The sequence below is a fragment of the Myotis yumanensis genome, unplaced genomic scaffold (genome assembly GCF_028538775.1).
Source record: "Myotis yumanensis isolate MYYU_CA2020_CCGP unplaced genomic scaffold, mMyoYum1.0.hap1 SCAF_19, whole genome shotgun sequence".
NCBI lineage: Eukaryota > Metazoa > Chordata > Mammalia > Chiroptera > Vespertilionidae > Myotis > Myotis yumanensis.
The window spans coordinates 14,515,457-14,530,115 of NW_027223770.1; the positions used below are offsets into that span (position 1 = coordinate 14,515,457).

Here is a 14,659-nt window from a genome sequence, read left to right on the forward strand (position 1 = left end):
GGGGGATGAGGATGAGGAGAGGCAGGTTCAGAGGGCCTGGGACCAGCTGGGGAGGGAAAAGCCAGAAACTGTGGCGTCTCAGAGAGATGACCAGTGAAGGCTGTATTAGAGCGGGAAACAACAAACATTCTAATTTAATCTCAGTGTGATCCAGTCCGTACGGCTGTGTAAGGAACCACCCCCAAATTTATCAACTTAACAATGTTTATTATGCTCATATAATCCGTGAGGCATGAGTTCAAATAGGACCCAGTAGGGACAACTGGTTTCTATTCCATCAGGTCTGGTGTTCAGCTGGGGCAGATAAAAATCTGGGTGCTAGAATCACCTAAAGCAGCGGTTCTCAACCTGTGGGTCACGACCCATTTGGGGTCGAACGACCTTTTCACAGGGGTCGCCTAGGACCATCAGAAAACACATATAATTACATATTGTTTTTGTGATTAATCACTATGCTTTAATTATGTTCAATTTGTAACAATGAAATTGGGGGTCACCACGACATGAGGAACTGTATTAAAGGGTCACGGCATTAGGAAGGTTGAGAACCACTGATCTAAAGCAAGCATGTCAAACTCAAAGGCTAACACGGGCCAAATAAACAAGGTTTAAGTTTATGTGGGCCGCAAAAAAACAAAAGCTTCAGTTTTCATAGAAACATAGGTTTATTTTGATAGAGACATGATGAATACAAAGGGCTGAAATAAATAATTGTTAACATAAAATAATAGAACATTTTAATAAAAATTAATATTTTTTCTTGAACATTAACTTACCAGACACTGAGTAACTGCACAAATTAATAAGCGTAATGAAAGTAAACCTATTTTTCTTGTTCTCCGAAAGCGAAATAGTTCCTATTGCGCGCACCAAACAAGTCAGTCCAAGACTAATGACATGGCAGTTGACTGCTAAAATATTTGCTGCTGGTATTAGTGGAGAGAAATGGTGCGCCTGCTCGTAAGGTGCGTAGGGAAATAAATGCAACACGATTATAGTAATCAGCCATTAGTGAACGTTGTAGTTCGTTATTAATATTGGCTAGACCGCAAAAATATTCGTTGTGGGCTGCGAGTCTGACATGCTTGATATAAAGGCTCATAATTTGGGGGTTGAATACTAGCCCTTGCCTGAGACATTAGCCGGACCACCATCCAGGCTCATGTGCTTCTCCATGTAGCCTGGGCTTCCTCGCAGTCTAAGATTGTACACGCTTCCTGGACTCTGTGGGACTAAACGAAATCCAGCATGTGACAGCCCTCAAGCCACTGCTGCACCCATAGCTACCAGCATGGCTCAGTCACTCACCCACCCAGTGAATAAATAAAAGGTGGAGCTGGGGGGTTGTTCCTCTCCATTTCACCTGCCATCGATGGTCAAGAACCTTTCCTTTAACTGTACCCTCCGTAAAAGTTCACTCATAAACTATTGATATTTTAATAATACACATTAGCATCTTGCCCTTTGACGAATGAATATTGAATGAGCAATAAAGAGGCAAGAGTAGCCAGGTATAGTGCCATGGGGAAGCTGGAATCATAAGTAGTTGTTGGGGAATGTCCCGTTCCAGGGCCCTGTGACTCACGTTTCCCCTGGTGACCCCAGGAAACAGCTCTTATAGGAACTCAGATTCCAGCCCAGCCCAGTCTGAGCAGGATTTGTCCTCTGTTTTCTCTCACTTGGCTGGAGGGAACTTGGGAGAAGAGAGAACAGGCCATCGAAGAGCTGCTAAAGGCAGGGACGGTTCACTCCTCCATGAAGTCGGTGGCTCTCCCCTCTACCTTTGCCACAGGTAGAGGCTTCTTCCTCATATGCTCTCTCCTGCTCCATAAATCAGAAGTCTGCAGACAGATTGTGTGCCCTTAAGAAATCAGGCAACAAGCTTAGAAATAACTCACACTAGTCCCGCCCCCTCTCTCCTTTCTCACCAGGTCTTAATGGGCGCCTGTGCTTGGGGTGTGTGTTAAGGCTTATAAGACATCATTTCCTACCTCTCCCAGCTCCTGCTCCCAGCCCTGCTGAGGTGGCCTCCAGTTTGCCAGGGCCTCCGTCTGGGCTGGGGTCCTCAAGTGTGCAGGGAACAGTGACAGGGGCTCTTCGTTGGTCCGGCTTAATTGGTGTGATTTAATGGCGTTGCTGGCAGATTCAGATTTATGTGGCTTTCTGAGCTGCAAATCTGCTTTCTAAATGTAGAATTTTTGTGGAGTGGTAAAAAATAATGGCTGTTCTGTGATTCCTGCCTCCCGAGCTAGGAGATTGCAATTTACATTATGCAAATAGACATTATGCAATCAAGGCACTTTAGCAGGAATCTGGTGGCAGGGAGGCTGCTGATGAGATGCAGAGGGCTGACTTGAAGGGGCTGTGGAAGGGGAGACAAACTGGGGAGGGGGCGGGTGGGAGGGGGCGGAGAAGGTTCCTCTGGCTCAAGGAAGCAAAGTGGAGCCTGCCGGGGAGATGGACGCATCCAGGGAGCTGCCAATGCGACTCTCTCAATTAATGGCTTTGTTTAATCATACCCCCTGTCCAGAGGACTATTGTCTTACGGATAATTTCGTTTGCCTAACGAGATTTTGCTAATTAAATCTCCTTTCAGTTGGTGTGACTGTGCCTGCAGGAGAGGGGGGCTATCTGAAGTCTTTTCCATAAACCTTTCTGGAGGGGGCCTGGGAAGGAGGACCAGGAGATTGGGGAGGGAAGAGGAAGAAGGAGGGAGAAACTCCTTGCTCTGAGCAGGAGGACCAGAGAGGCGGGGAGCAGGGTTTGGAAACTGCAAGGTGGCTGCCACCACCCTCCTTGCCTTTCCTTCCTGCTTGCTGGACATCCAGACAATCATAAATCAGTGTCCAGCCTGAGGAATTCCGCCCCCCCCCCCCTCCGCTTTTCTTTTTCTGTGGCTCCACTATTCCTTCTCAAGTTCTTCCCGAATCCCAGGAGGTGCTGAGGATTTCCAAGCACTGCTCCCAGTGGCTCCGGCTGTGCGTGGTGGGTGGAGGGGACCAGTGGTGATGCCACTGGATGATACTGGAGACGGTGGGGATGTGGGAACCACTCTCCTTGCATTTGCTGTTAGCTGGCCATTTCTCCAGGGATATCTGCATGAATCAGAGAGGGAACATCTCCTCACATTCATTCATCATCAGTCAAGGATAGCCTCCTACGGTTGGAGGAACCCAGCATTGTGCCTACAAGAGCTGGAGCCTAATGAATGCTGTTGTATCTGACTGTGCCTGGCCTGTGCTCCATCATCCCAGTGGTTCTTCATCATCCACAGCTTCCTGGGCCTGGCTGACCTGGGGCTTTGCAGCTCCACCCTGTCTACTTGTCCAGTTTCATCTCCTACACCCTTGTTGCTCCCTTTTTCCTGTTAGTTACAGACACTTAGACACACAGGCACTCTTCCACCCCTGATCCCCAAATATGCCCGTTCCCAAATGCTCTGCATAGCTTCACACCTCAGTGCTTTCGAGGTGCTGTTTCCTCTGCCTAGAACAGTGATAGAGAACCTATGACACGCCTGTCAGAGATGACACGCGAACTCATTTTTTTGGTTGATTTTTCTTTGTTAGATGGCATTTAAATATATAAAATAAATATCAAAAATATAAGTCTTTGTTTTACTATGGGTTGCAAATATCAAAAAACTTCTATATGTGACACGGCACCAGAGTTAAGTTAGGGTTTTTCAAAATGCTGACATGCTGAGCTCAAAAGGTTCGCCATCACTGGCCTAGAATCTCCTCTGCCTGGATAACCGCTCCACTTGTAATACCCAGCTCACATACCTCCCGTGATCCTCCTTACAAAGCGTCCCTCTTCCTGAAACGTGGCTGCACGCCTTTGTCCCGTGTGTCATCACAGGACCCAGTTGTGGTTGTCTGTCTATCCAAGTTAAGGACTGAACCTTACTCTTCTCCTAATCCCAGTGCCTAGAATCATGCTTGGCTATGACAGGAACCCTACAAGGTTGGATGAATGAAGTGATGGATGAATAGACCAAGGAGAAGAGGGTGAATGATAGAGAGGCTCTCTTAGTGGGTCCCCAAACCCCAGGAGGGACGGTGGTTGGAGATCAGGAGCTGTGTGGAGTTGATGGATGATCTTTCACCTTTACTGTCCCTTTACTTGTGGGGTGGAAAGGCCCTGATTCCTTCTGTGTGCCAGGCTGTACCAGGTGAAAGTGTCTCCTGTCCCACATTCTCACATGGATCCTAAGGAGGGTGTTGGGTTTGCAGAGGGAACTGGGGCTCTTTGTCCTTGTCAGAGGGCAGGGCAGTGTCCTGTAACTGGGCCCTCTGGGAGGCCCACAGGACCTACCCATTGCAGGTGAAAGCTCCTATGCTTGCCCATCTCCCCCTGCCCCACCCATTTACCCATCCCTCCATTCATCCACTCACCCACTCGTCTATCCATCCATCCGCCCTTCCTTATCTAAGCCCCACCAGAAGTGTGTCATACACTTGCTGCCTGTGAGGCCGGGTCTCACACATGTGCGGGAGTCCCTGTGTCTGGGTTTGTGTGCTGGGAAATGGGGCAGAGCTCAGGCCCCACAGAGTGGCCTGTGGTGACCAGTTCTGGACTCTTACCCAGACAGTGGTGGAGACACCAGGAGTGGAGGAGTCTGTGTTCCATGCTGGGGGGCATGGGGACAGCCCAGGAGAACAACTCAGACCTCCATGTGTAATAAGGGTGTGTATGCAGTGTGTGTATGTCATATGTGCATGTGCAGGCTGTGGGGTGTGTGTGTGTGTGTGTGTATGAGAGAGAGACAGACAGACAGACAGACACACAGACTGAGGCAGTGTTTGAAGAGATTAGCTTTGTGGTTTTCTTGGGTCCTGAGTTTTGGTGCTTCTCTTTTTTCCCTGGCATTTTCCCTTTGGTCCTTGTGTGTCTGTCAGTGACTGCCCTTCATCTTAACATCCCCACCATGCCATGCTCTGAGTGTGAAGTGCTTCTCAGTACATAGTAGGTGCTCAACAAATACTCTGTGATGCACAAAATGATTGAATGAATGAATTGAGTGAATGATTTGAGTGAGTGGACAAGTACAACTTGAGTGTGAGTCCTAGTGCTGTAATTTTCATATGGGAACTTGGGACTTAATTTTCTCTTCCAGAAAACAAGAATACTAATACCAACTATTCTAGCTTTCTCAAAGGGCTGTTGGTGGAAGATTGTAGGAGATATTCGAAAGTATTTTATAAACTGTAAAAAACCACACAAGTATGAGAGGTTATTATTATAATGATCATTACGCTTGAAGTGATCATTGTGTTTGGAAATTAGGGATTCTGTTTTTAGGAATATGAAATCATCAGCCCTGATTTGAACTCTGAGGCTTACAGAGCAATCATTACAGAAGCTGATTCCAGATCTGCCCAACTATGGAAACTTTCGGGCCGTGGTGGGAGGGAAGGCTGGTGGAAGTAGGCCCACCTTCATGCGGCCACCTGTCCCCATGTGGCCCAAGTGGATGGTCTCTCCTGAGGTTCTGCAATTGCCTAGACTTCTGTGCCTCATCATCTCTGCCGAAATCCTTTCCCCCACTCCCCTCTCTGCCACGTTGGTGCACTGTCCCCTTCCAGGTTACCATGCATGCCTCCCTGAGGGCACTTACCACAGAACTGCTCATGCCTGCCTTCCTCCTTCGCCACAGCACACCTCTCAGGCAGGTACTGAGGATGAATGGGTGGATGGCGAATGGCCAGGGGAAGGGTGGAGGTTTTCTAGATGCCCAGGATTGAGCTTTGAGGCGCCCTAAGCTGTAGGGGAAGGTGAGGAAGAAGAAGCTTCAGGGAACTTAGCACTGCCAATTCCCCAAACTTCTGAGAGATAGTTCTCACCTTCCTGCGCACACCCAGAAGGTCAAGTCAGCTGATCTTCCCAGGGTCACTGGGCCTGGGAGTCCAGTCCCATATGGGTGGGCAACTGGCTATCAGCCAGATGGGCAGTGAGGCCTGCAGGTTGGAGCTGAGGATAGGGAGACACTGCCTGTTGCTGACCCCCACAGGTGAGCAGTTACCCACCTGGGGAAGCAGGTGCTGCTTCCTTCCCTCCCAGCCCCTCCGGATTCTGTCTCTTTGAGCGGGCCCAGCTGGTGGGGAATCCGCTGGAAGCCCTTGCAGGGACCAGCTCCCTTGCCTCAGCCCTGTGTTTGGAGGCATCTTGTCCCCACCCTGTTCATGGCGTCCCCCAACCCCCTCCACTCCCCACTACTCTCCCGGAGCCCCAGGCAGCCACAGCAGTGCCAGAGGCTGGCAGGCTTTTCATTACCGAATGCACTGAACCTGTTTGTGAGTGTTTTGCAAAGTGTTTAATCCAAGGTGTTCCCTCAATTAAATTAGTGCAAACATCTGTGTCCCACATCCACCTCCATTTGCATTCTGTGCCATTTATTACAGCGGGAAATGGGAGGTACCTTAGGAATACTTAGGACCGAATTAGGCTAGGGGGGCGGGGGCACCTGGGGGGTGCCCGTGAGGTTGGTCCACAAGATGGTTCCCTCTCCAGGCTGGGACTTGTGGTGCAGCCACTCTCTGGTGCAGGAGACCATGAGAGGGACTGTGTCCAGGCTCAGGACCACCCGGTCTTGTCAGAGAGGGCGGGTGAGTTTAATACCCCTGACTCCCACCTGGGCCACAGTACCTGCAGAGGCAGGAGGATTTCACTGCTGTTGTTTCATAACTTTAAATCCAATTTTTTAAAAAGTGTCACACTCACGTGTCCCACCTGGATCTCTCCTTGGGGGAGCCCTTTCCTGGTGGAGGGTGGACTTTGTCATCATGAAACTGCTCAGCCATGGTGACGGCTGGGCATGGGCAGCAGCTCTCTTCTTCCCTGCGATCCCCACGGCTGGGGTGCACTAATCTAGGGGACCAAAGAAGAGAACCAGTGTCAGCTGTGTGACAGCCACAGCACTCAGCGCTCCTCATGCCTTAGCAGCCTCCCACCAGCCCTCGGAGACAGGTCCTCTCCCAGCACAGCTCAGGGAGCCAGGCTCAATCCAAAGGTTACACAACACACTCTTGGTTCCACGGCCAGGAAGAGGAGCAGTGGGATTTGAACTCAGGTCCACACGGCTTCCACTGCACTTGGGCTTCTCTCTCAGATGAAGCAGTTGGTATTGGTGTTGAATCGGGGACCTTGCCACTAGGATGACGGAGCCTGCGGTCCCCAGGGTCTAGGATGGGGTGTCAGCCTACAGGTGACTCACCAGAGGGAAGGGATTCCTGGCTTTTGTGGGTGGAGCAGGGAGGCAAAGGGGAAGTGAGTGAGGAAGAGGCTCATGGGATGCTCAAGGACCTTAGAGATCATGGAATTCCTCAGTACTGAGTGGGGAAACTGAGGTTCAATGAGGCAGTAGCTTGCCTGGGGCCACTGAGGGTTTAGTGGTAGAGGCTAGACTGGAACCCAGGGCTCTCAACTCCTGGGAGGAGAGCAATGTCAACGCTGTGGAGGGCTTAGGGGTTTTGTAGGGTGGGTGCTGGCTTTCTAAATGCAAAATGTATCAAGGCTGGAGCCAGGAGCAGGCTGAGGAGGGATGGGAGGCTGCTGTGGGCTGGTCTACTGAGGGTCCTTCTGAGATGCCCTCACCAGAGAGCCAGCAGGGAGGACTGCTGGCATCTCCAGCCTGGGCCCTGGGCAGGTCCTCACCAATGCTGGGTTTCTCTAGGGATGTTGGCGGGGCAGGGGGTGGGGGCGAAGCAGTGGAACACGAGGAGATGGGAGGGGATTCTGAACCTGGGGCTGTGCACCACCTGCTGGTGTCCATCTCTGCCTTGCCCTCCCGTCTGCCTGGTGGAAGCATCAGGAGAAGGGAGTGCAGTGATTGAACGCCAATCCTGCTCTCCCACGTCCTCCTCTAACAAGACAGGACCGTGTCTTAGCCTTGGTTTCATTGGTTAAAGAGTAGGAGCAGTCTCATCTTACAGGGTGGTTGGGAAAATTGACGGAAATAATGGGCATGCTTGACGCTACTTCAGGAGTCAGAACACTGTTGCTAGTTTTCCTTTCTGTCCACGGGTCTGTCTAGCTCCCCTTGAGACCCGGTGCCTGCTCCTGGATCTCGAGGGGCCGGTGCTCTCCCGACAAGATGATGGGCAGCACCCCCCATCTCAGCTCTTCCTCCTCCCTCTTCTCTTCCTTCCCTCTCTCATCAGATTTAATAACTGCATCTCCACATGTGGCCCTGCCTGGGGCTTTGTAAGAATGAATTGCTTATCCCAGCTCTTACTTCCGAGAATCAACACGTTAATAAGCACTTACTGTGTATAGTACCCAGCTCTAGGCACAGCGGGGTGAGCTGAGAGTGACCTTCGGGCTTCTTGTCTCCTCCCTGGGGTCCAAGGGTTCCTGCTTTCTTTGGTTTTGTTGGGTCCTAGGACTATCTGTCTTTACTAGCAGGATTTGGGGTTTCTGTACCTTTGTGTCTCTCTGCTTCTCCGTGTGAGGTTCTCTTTGCTTAGAATGCCCTTCATCCCCCTTGTTTACCTGGTTAGAGCTCGTTTCTGGGTGATGTGTAGTCTGTGACCACATCGCAGCCAGGGGCTTATTTTTCTTGAGCTCCTGGTGCACCTTGGTCATCTTACTGTGACTGTTTATCACACGATAATGTCTTTACTAGAGATGCGTCGCCCAAGTAAAAGAGTCCAGGTAAAGAGTTCAGAGTGGAGCATCCTAGACCCAGCATGGGCCCTGGGGTCACCTGCTCTGCCTTGCCTGAAGGCCAGATCATTTTCAGTCCATCCCTAGCAGAAGAGAAGGCCTGTTATTAGCATGCCTTCCTCTCCTGTTAGTCATTGGCACTTAATAAATGCTTGTCTTCAGTGAAAAAGAAGGATCTCTTACCCTTTGAGGCAGCATGGAGGGACCTGGAGAGTATTATGCTAAGCGAAATAAGCCCCTCAGAGAAAGACAAGTATCACATGATCTCACTCATATGTGGAATCTAATAAACAAAATAAATTGATGAACAAAATAGATCCAGAGACATAAAAATATAGAACAGACTGGGGAATCTCAGAGGGAAAGTTGAGGAGGGTGAGTGGGTGGGAAGTGATCAACCAAAGAACGTGTGTGTGTGTGTGTGTGTGTGTGTGTGTGTGTGTGTGTGTGTATCCCCCATGAACACAGACAATAGGGTGGTAAAGATCTGGGGCGGGGCAGGGGTGGGCTATAAGGCGTCAATGGGAGAAAAAAAGGGGACATATGTAATACTTTCAACATTAAAGATTTAAAATAAAAATAAAAGAGGAAAAATAAAAAAATAAATGCTTGTCTTGTTGGACAAACCACTGGCAGTGTGAAGGGAGGCAGGCAGGGCAGCAGGACTCACTCTAGTTTCCGGGGTGTTCATTCCCAGAGCATGTCACTGCCTCTTTTATTTGCAATTCTAGTAAGTATTTTCTCCCTCCCACTGGCCTCAGGATGGGATCTCCAGATGGAGCCGAGGACAGGCAGAGAAGAATGACCCCCTTAATTCACTGTGCCTGTGTCTTTGCCACAGACATTTCCTCTTCCTGAAAAGTCTTTCTTCTCCCTCTGCACGGCCAGGCCCTGCCCATCCTCCCTGATCCCATGCCACCTCTTCCACAAATCTAAGATCCCTCTGCAAAAGCAGTTTCTCCTCCCAGAGCATCTGGCCTGAATCTCCAACACTGGCCAGTGTCCACCTACATCCCAAGTGTATCTGCGTCAGTCCTCTTCATGCAGCTGGTCAGTGCAGGGCCCATGGCTGATGGTTGTGTCACCCTCACTGCACCTGGTGGAATTTACAGTACACGCGTTCTGAATGAATGAATGAATGAATGAATGAATGGGACTACTCCTGGCTTCTCTCAGAGGGAGGTGTCTGGGTTCTTCTCCCATCCTCTGCTTGGACTTCTCTGTCCCAGTGTTCTAATGGACGTGGAGGCACATTTGTCACCAATCACTGGAAACTGGATACTGTGGCCAGCAGAAGAAAAACAGGTGTTAAATTCTGTTTGGTATACTGAGCAGACTGGAATTACTTCTGTGGGGCAGGCCTGTCAAGTCTCAGGAAACCGATACTCTACATGCAAAGTCTCCAAAACAGAGTAAGCAAGATGGGCCATTGGAATAAGAGAAGAAAACATTACAACTTCATATATTTGTATTTTTATCTCATCCTTGTTAGATTTCTATTATTGACTGTGTTCCGTAAGAACCATCATGCATTGGTAGAACAGTATGTCTAATATACACACACACATGCATGTTCCATATGTATATATTGAAGGTGTATTAAAATTTTTTACTGTTCGGGTTGTAAACTCAACTGAGGTCCATGGAGTTGGGTCACTGCCCATTGTTTAGGAGGTGAGACAACAGTTATTTGTTAGTGTCTCCACACAAACATCCCACCCCCTAGTGTGGCCCTACTTCCTGCCCAAAGCTTTACACCCTGAATCTGGCTACACAGCAAATTCTTTAGGGAAAGGAACTTAGGGTCCTATTCCCCTGTGAGTGTCCAGGTGTGGCACACTGTAGGCACTTGGTAAATCAGTGTGACTTGAATTATATTTATTTGAATTGATTGAGACGATCTGAGAATCTTTTAAAGCTTTAAAATTTGACTTTGACTTAACTCCCAGTGTCTATTCCAGACAGTACACAATGTATTTACTAGAGACCCATTATGCAACAAAAAAATATGTCTACTGTGTACCACGTTCTGAGCTAGGTATGGGTGACAAATCCGAGGTCCCCAACCTCAAATTACTTACATTCCTTTCCCTCAAAAGCAGCTAAACAGAAGCCAGCCAAACGAGAAATCTTCGTAATGTAAGTCAGCACTCCCCGTTCACTGGGGTTATTTTGAAACAACAGGCCTGTTTCCATTTCCTCTGCACATGCTCCGGCTACTGCTCCCAGCCTCTTAGGGAGACAGACCCACCAACACACAGTCATGTTCCAGCAGCTGTGTGTTCTAGACCCTGGCGGGCGTGGCCAGGCCAGAACAAGCAGCGTGTGGTCAGCATCCCTGGGGCAGTGCAATGGGTCATAAGTGATTCGTATATAAATGATGCTCAGGCTGAGTCTCTCAGCTTAACTTGTAGACCCTGTGTTGAAATTTCAGAACCGCAGAGGGGCCTATCAGATAAGGAATGAACCTGAGAGGGAGGCGGCCTCCACAGAAGACAGATAGACTGCTCCTAGGTCTTACAGCTCGCCTCCCTCATCTTACAGTGAGAGAGCACAGCCCAGAAAGCTGAGGCCTCTCGCCCGTGGCTGCAGGACTAGAGAAAGAGGTGGCAGAATCAGGGCGCAGCTGGGCTCTGCCCTGGCCTCCCTGGGCCTTCTCTCAGCACACGGAGGACCTCTGGCTGCGCCAGGCTGGCCTGCCCCCCCCCCCCCCCCCCACAACCCCCGGGTTCCGTGGCCAGGAACAGCGCATTCAGAGCCTTCACCGAGCTGTGAGCTGTGGGCACCCCCACCGCCCTCCAGCAGCTTCCGGAGGGGCCAGCGGCCTGCAGCCCGGGCATCATGGTCCCTGCATGCGACTTCTTCTCTCTTCCTGTACAAGTTGAGCACTTGCCACCCTGCTGTCTGTTTTTCCTTGCTAAGGTTCAGTTCTAATTATGTTGATTTTCTTCATCCCACCCCCTCCTGGAAGCTTATTAGGTTGAATATTTTTATTTATTATCATTTCGCCCAACTCCTGCCAGCATTTCCAATTACTCTCCCCGCTTCCTTGTAATTGTCTTTCTGTAATGGCTCTGAAACAATTGCGCTAAATGAGGTGTCTCCTGGAAGATGAGAGTCTCACTTCATTAAAGGCTAATGTATTCTCAGCTCCAGCTCTGTGGGGCTGGCTTGGAAGGAAGACATTTAAACAGCTTCTTTTATTTTATAGGGAGAACTTTTCAGCGACGAAGATGTCTGTGGGGTAGATGCGGATGTGTGTGTGTTTCCTGATTTTAATTTAAAGAAAGTTTATAAAATAGTATAATCCTCCTTATTGATGAACCTCAGTCTCAGGGAGCTGAGATTTCCGAGGATGGGGCATAGGATAGAAAGGACCTGTTTATTCAGATGTCCTCCTGGCCTTTCTGCCAGGCCCCTCCCTCCCCCTCTTGCTCGCCTGCTGATCAGTCCTAGACCTTTCCCCCACTGTCCTGTGTTTCTGTTGCCACTGTGGTGATGACCTCCTGTTAAGGGTTATTATTTTCCATTTATATATCCTAAGTCATTCATTCATTTGCTCCTTATCCATTCATTTGTTCATTTGTTATTCATTAACACATGTTTATTGCTGGCTTTGTTCGGGCATCATTCAGGATGCAGATGTGCCCTTTTGGAGTGTAGAGAACAGTGAAGAATAGAGACAGGTGACAGGAAAGCAGGCACTTCTAGTGCAAGAGGCTGTGTTGGGATCAGGCAAGGGCAGAACATGCCGAGAGCACTGGGCAGGGCACCTAATAAAATTGTGGCGTCACAGAAGACTGCTTGTGGGAGGAGGGGTCTGAGTTGATACTTGAAGGATGAGGAGTTAGCCAAGTGTCAAGGGAGTGGGCGAAAGTACTCCGGGCAGAGGAACTTAAGCATGTAGAGAGGGCATTGCAGGAGAGGTGCAATGCAGGACTTACCTTCCAGTGGGACCACCGAGTGGACAGAGGCCACGGTGAGGGGGGAGCTGGAGGTCACCGAGGGAGGGGTGGGACATAGATGATTTCTAAGCAGTTGATTTGGCCAGATCTGTGTTTTGGAAAGACTGTTCTTGCTTCAGTACATAGGATGGATGGAGGAAGGAGGAAAAAAAAAGGCAAGGAGGCCTTTAGGAAGCTGTTGCTGGAGATGCCGCCCTGCCTGCAGGAAGTGGCAGCCGAGAAAGAGAGCACTGTGTACACCTGGGAGGCATTGCAGGGGGAGAAATGACCGGCTTGCAGTGGGAGCGGTGGTGAGGGAGGCGGCCATCGGGGATGAGGGCCACTTCTCTGGCTTGGGCAGCGGGTGAATGTGTGTCCTGGGGTTCCCAACACCAGGATGAGGCTGGTACTCCATGGAGGTCCTTAGCTCCCCCAGCAAGTCCCAGGCTCAAGTCCCAGCAAATGCTGGGTAACATTCCCCAAGGACACTGTGGAACCCCAGCACCTTCCCCGGGGGGCCTGTGGGTTGTCTGACGGCATGAACTCGCTCTTATAAGGGGTGCTCAACAAAAACTGTTAATTTCCACGGCTTAAAGTCTATAAAAACAGGGTTTGGGCCATTGCTAGCTAAAAAGCACTGGTCATGGGACAGGAGGTCTAAACCAGCAGCAGCATGGGGAGGTGGGAAAGCCAGCCTGTCCTTCTGGAGTTTGCAAGTGTTTTTATGCATTAAGGAAGGAAAGGGGGAAGAAGGATGCAAGTCATCTGAAAGAATTTACATCAGCCCTAGCCGGTTTAGCTCTATGGTGAGAGCATCTGCCCAAGGACTGAAGGGTCCTGGGTTCAATTCTGGTCAAGGGCACATACCTCGGTTGCAGGCTCAATCCCTGACCCCAGACGGGGCGTGTATGGGAGGCAACCAAGCGATGTGTCTCTCTCACATCGATGTTTCCCTCTCTCAGTCTATCCCCCTGCCTTCCACTCTCTTTAAAAAATCAATGGAAAAATATCTCCTGGTGAGGATCAACAGCAAAAAAAGAATTTACATCAGCTATAGGCACAGGGGTGGGAGAAGTGGGCAGCTCTGGGAGAGGCTCCCAGTCTGCAAAGAGGAATGCCCGCTCCTGTGGAGAGGCTGTGGGCAGCAGCCCGGAAGCCCACACGTAACGGAGGCTCCTGGAATTCAATGGTGCCCGGCTGGGAGAACCTGCAGAATAGCCACCTGGAAACCAACCAGAAGTTCCAACAGATCCACAGGATCTGAGCAGTGTTGTCAGAGCTGGTCCACAGCTACCAACAGGCTAGCTGCTCTGTCTCTTCCTCTCGCTTCTCGGCTGCTATAATCTGAATTTAGAACATCTCAGGGTGTTCTCCTCGGAAGGGCCACGCAGTTGCATCTGTAGAGCTCATTAGCACACCTGTGTGCTCTCGCTCTGAGCTGAGCCGGTCACCTGTTGGCTCTGACTTCTTTTTTTTGGCTCTGACTTCTGACCCAGGCAACCTAACCGATACCAAGGCCTTTGAGCATTGCCCAAGCAGCTCCCACGGCGAAGGGCTGCCTCTTCTAAAGAGCTTTTTATTTTATAGTTGAGGAAGAGTAGGAAGGCCGCGTCTGATCTGTTTGGGTTGGAAGTGAAGAATTTGGAGCTTACACCACGTGGATGAATGAAGTACGTCCAGCATGTTTTTGTGCTTCTGAGGCATTTTCCAATTTTGTTGCTGGAAGCTGGCCAGCAACAGTGGTGGTTATAGTAATAAAAGTAATAATAATAACTTCTATATTTTTCAAGGCCTACTATGCCCCAGGCACTCCTTTAAGCACTTGCATGTAGTATCTCATTTAGTCCTCACAATAATTCTATCATGCAGGTATTATTATTGACTCTATTTTACCAAGGAGGGAACGGTGGACAGAGAGGTTACGTAAGTAAACAGACTACCAGGGCTCCCCAGCCAGCAGCTTCCTACTTAGAGTCACGAAAAGAGGGAGTCCGGCTGGACCAGAGCCAGTTTGGGAGCAGCCGAGGCCAAAGAGAAGTGGCTTGGTT

The 14,659-nt window shown here is 49.9% G+C and overlaps 1 protein-coding gene across 5 annotated transcripts in view; it reads left to right on the forward strand.

The window, feature by feature from the left end:
* PKNOX2 (PBX/knotted 1 homeobox 2) overlaps positions 1-14,659 on the forward strand; it is a 283,014-nt gene that overhangs the window by 109,674 nt on the left and 158,681 nt on the right. The window lies entirely within an intron of this gene.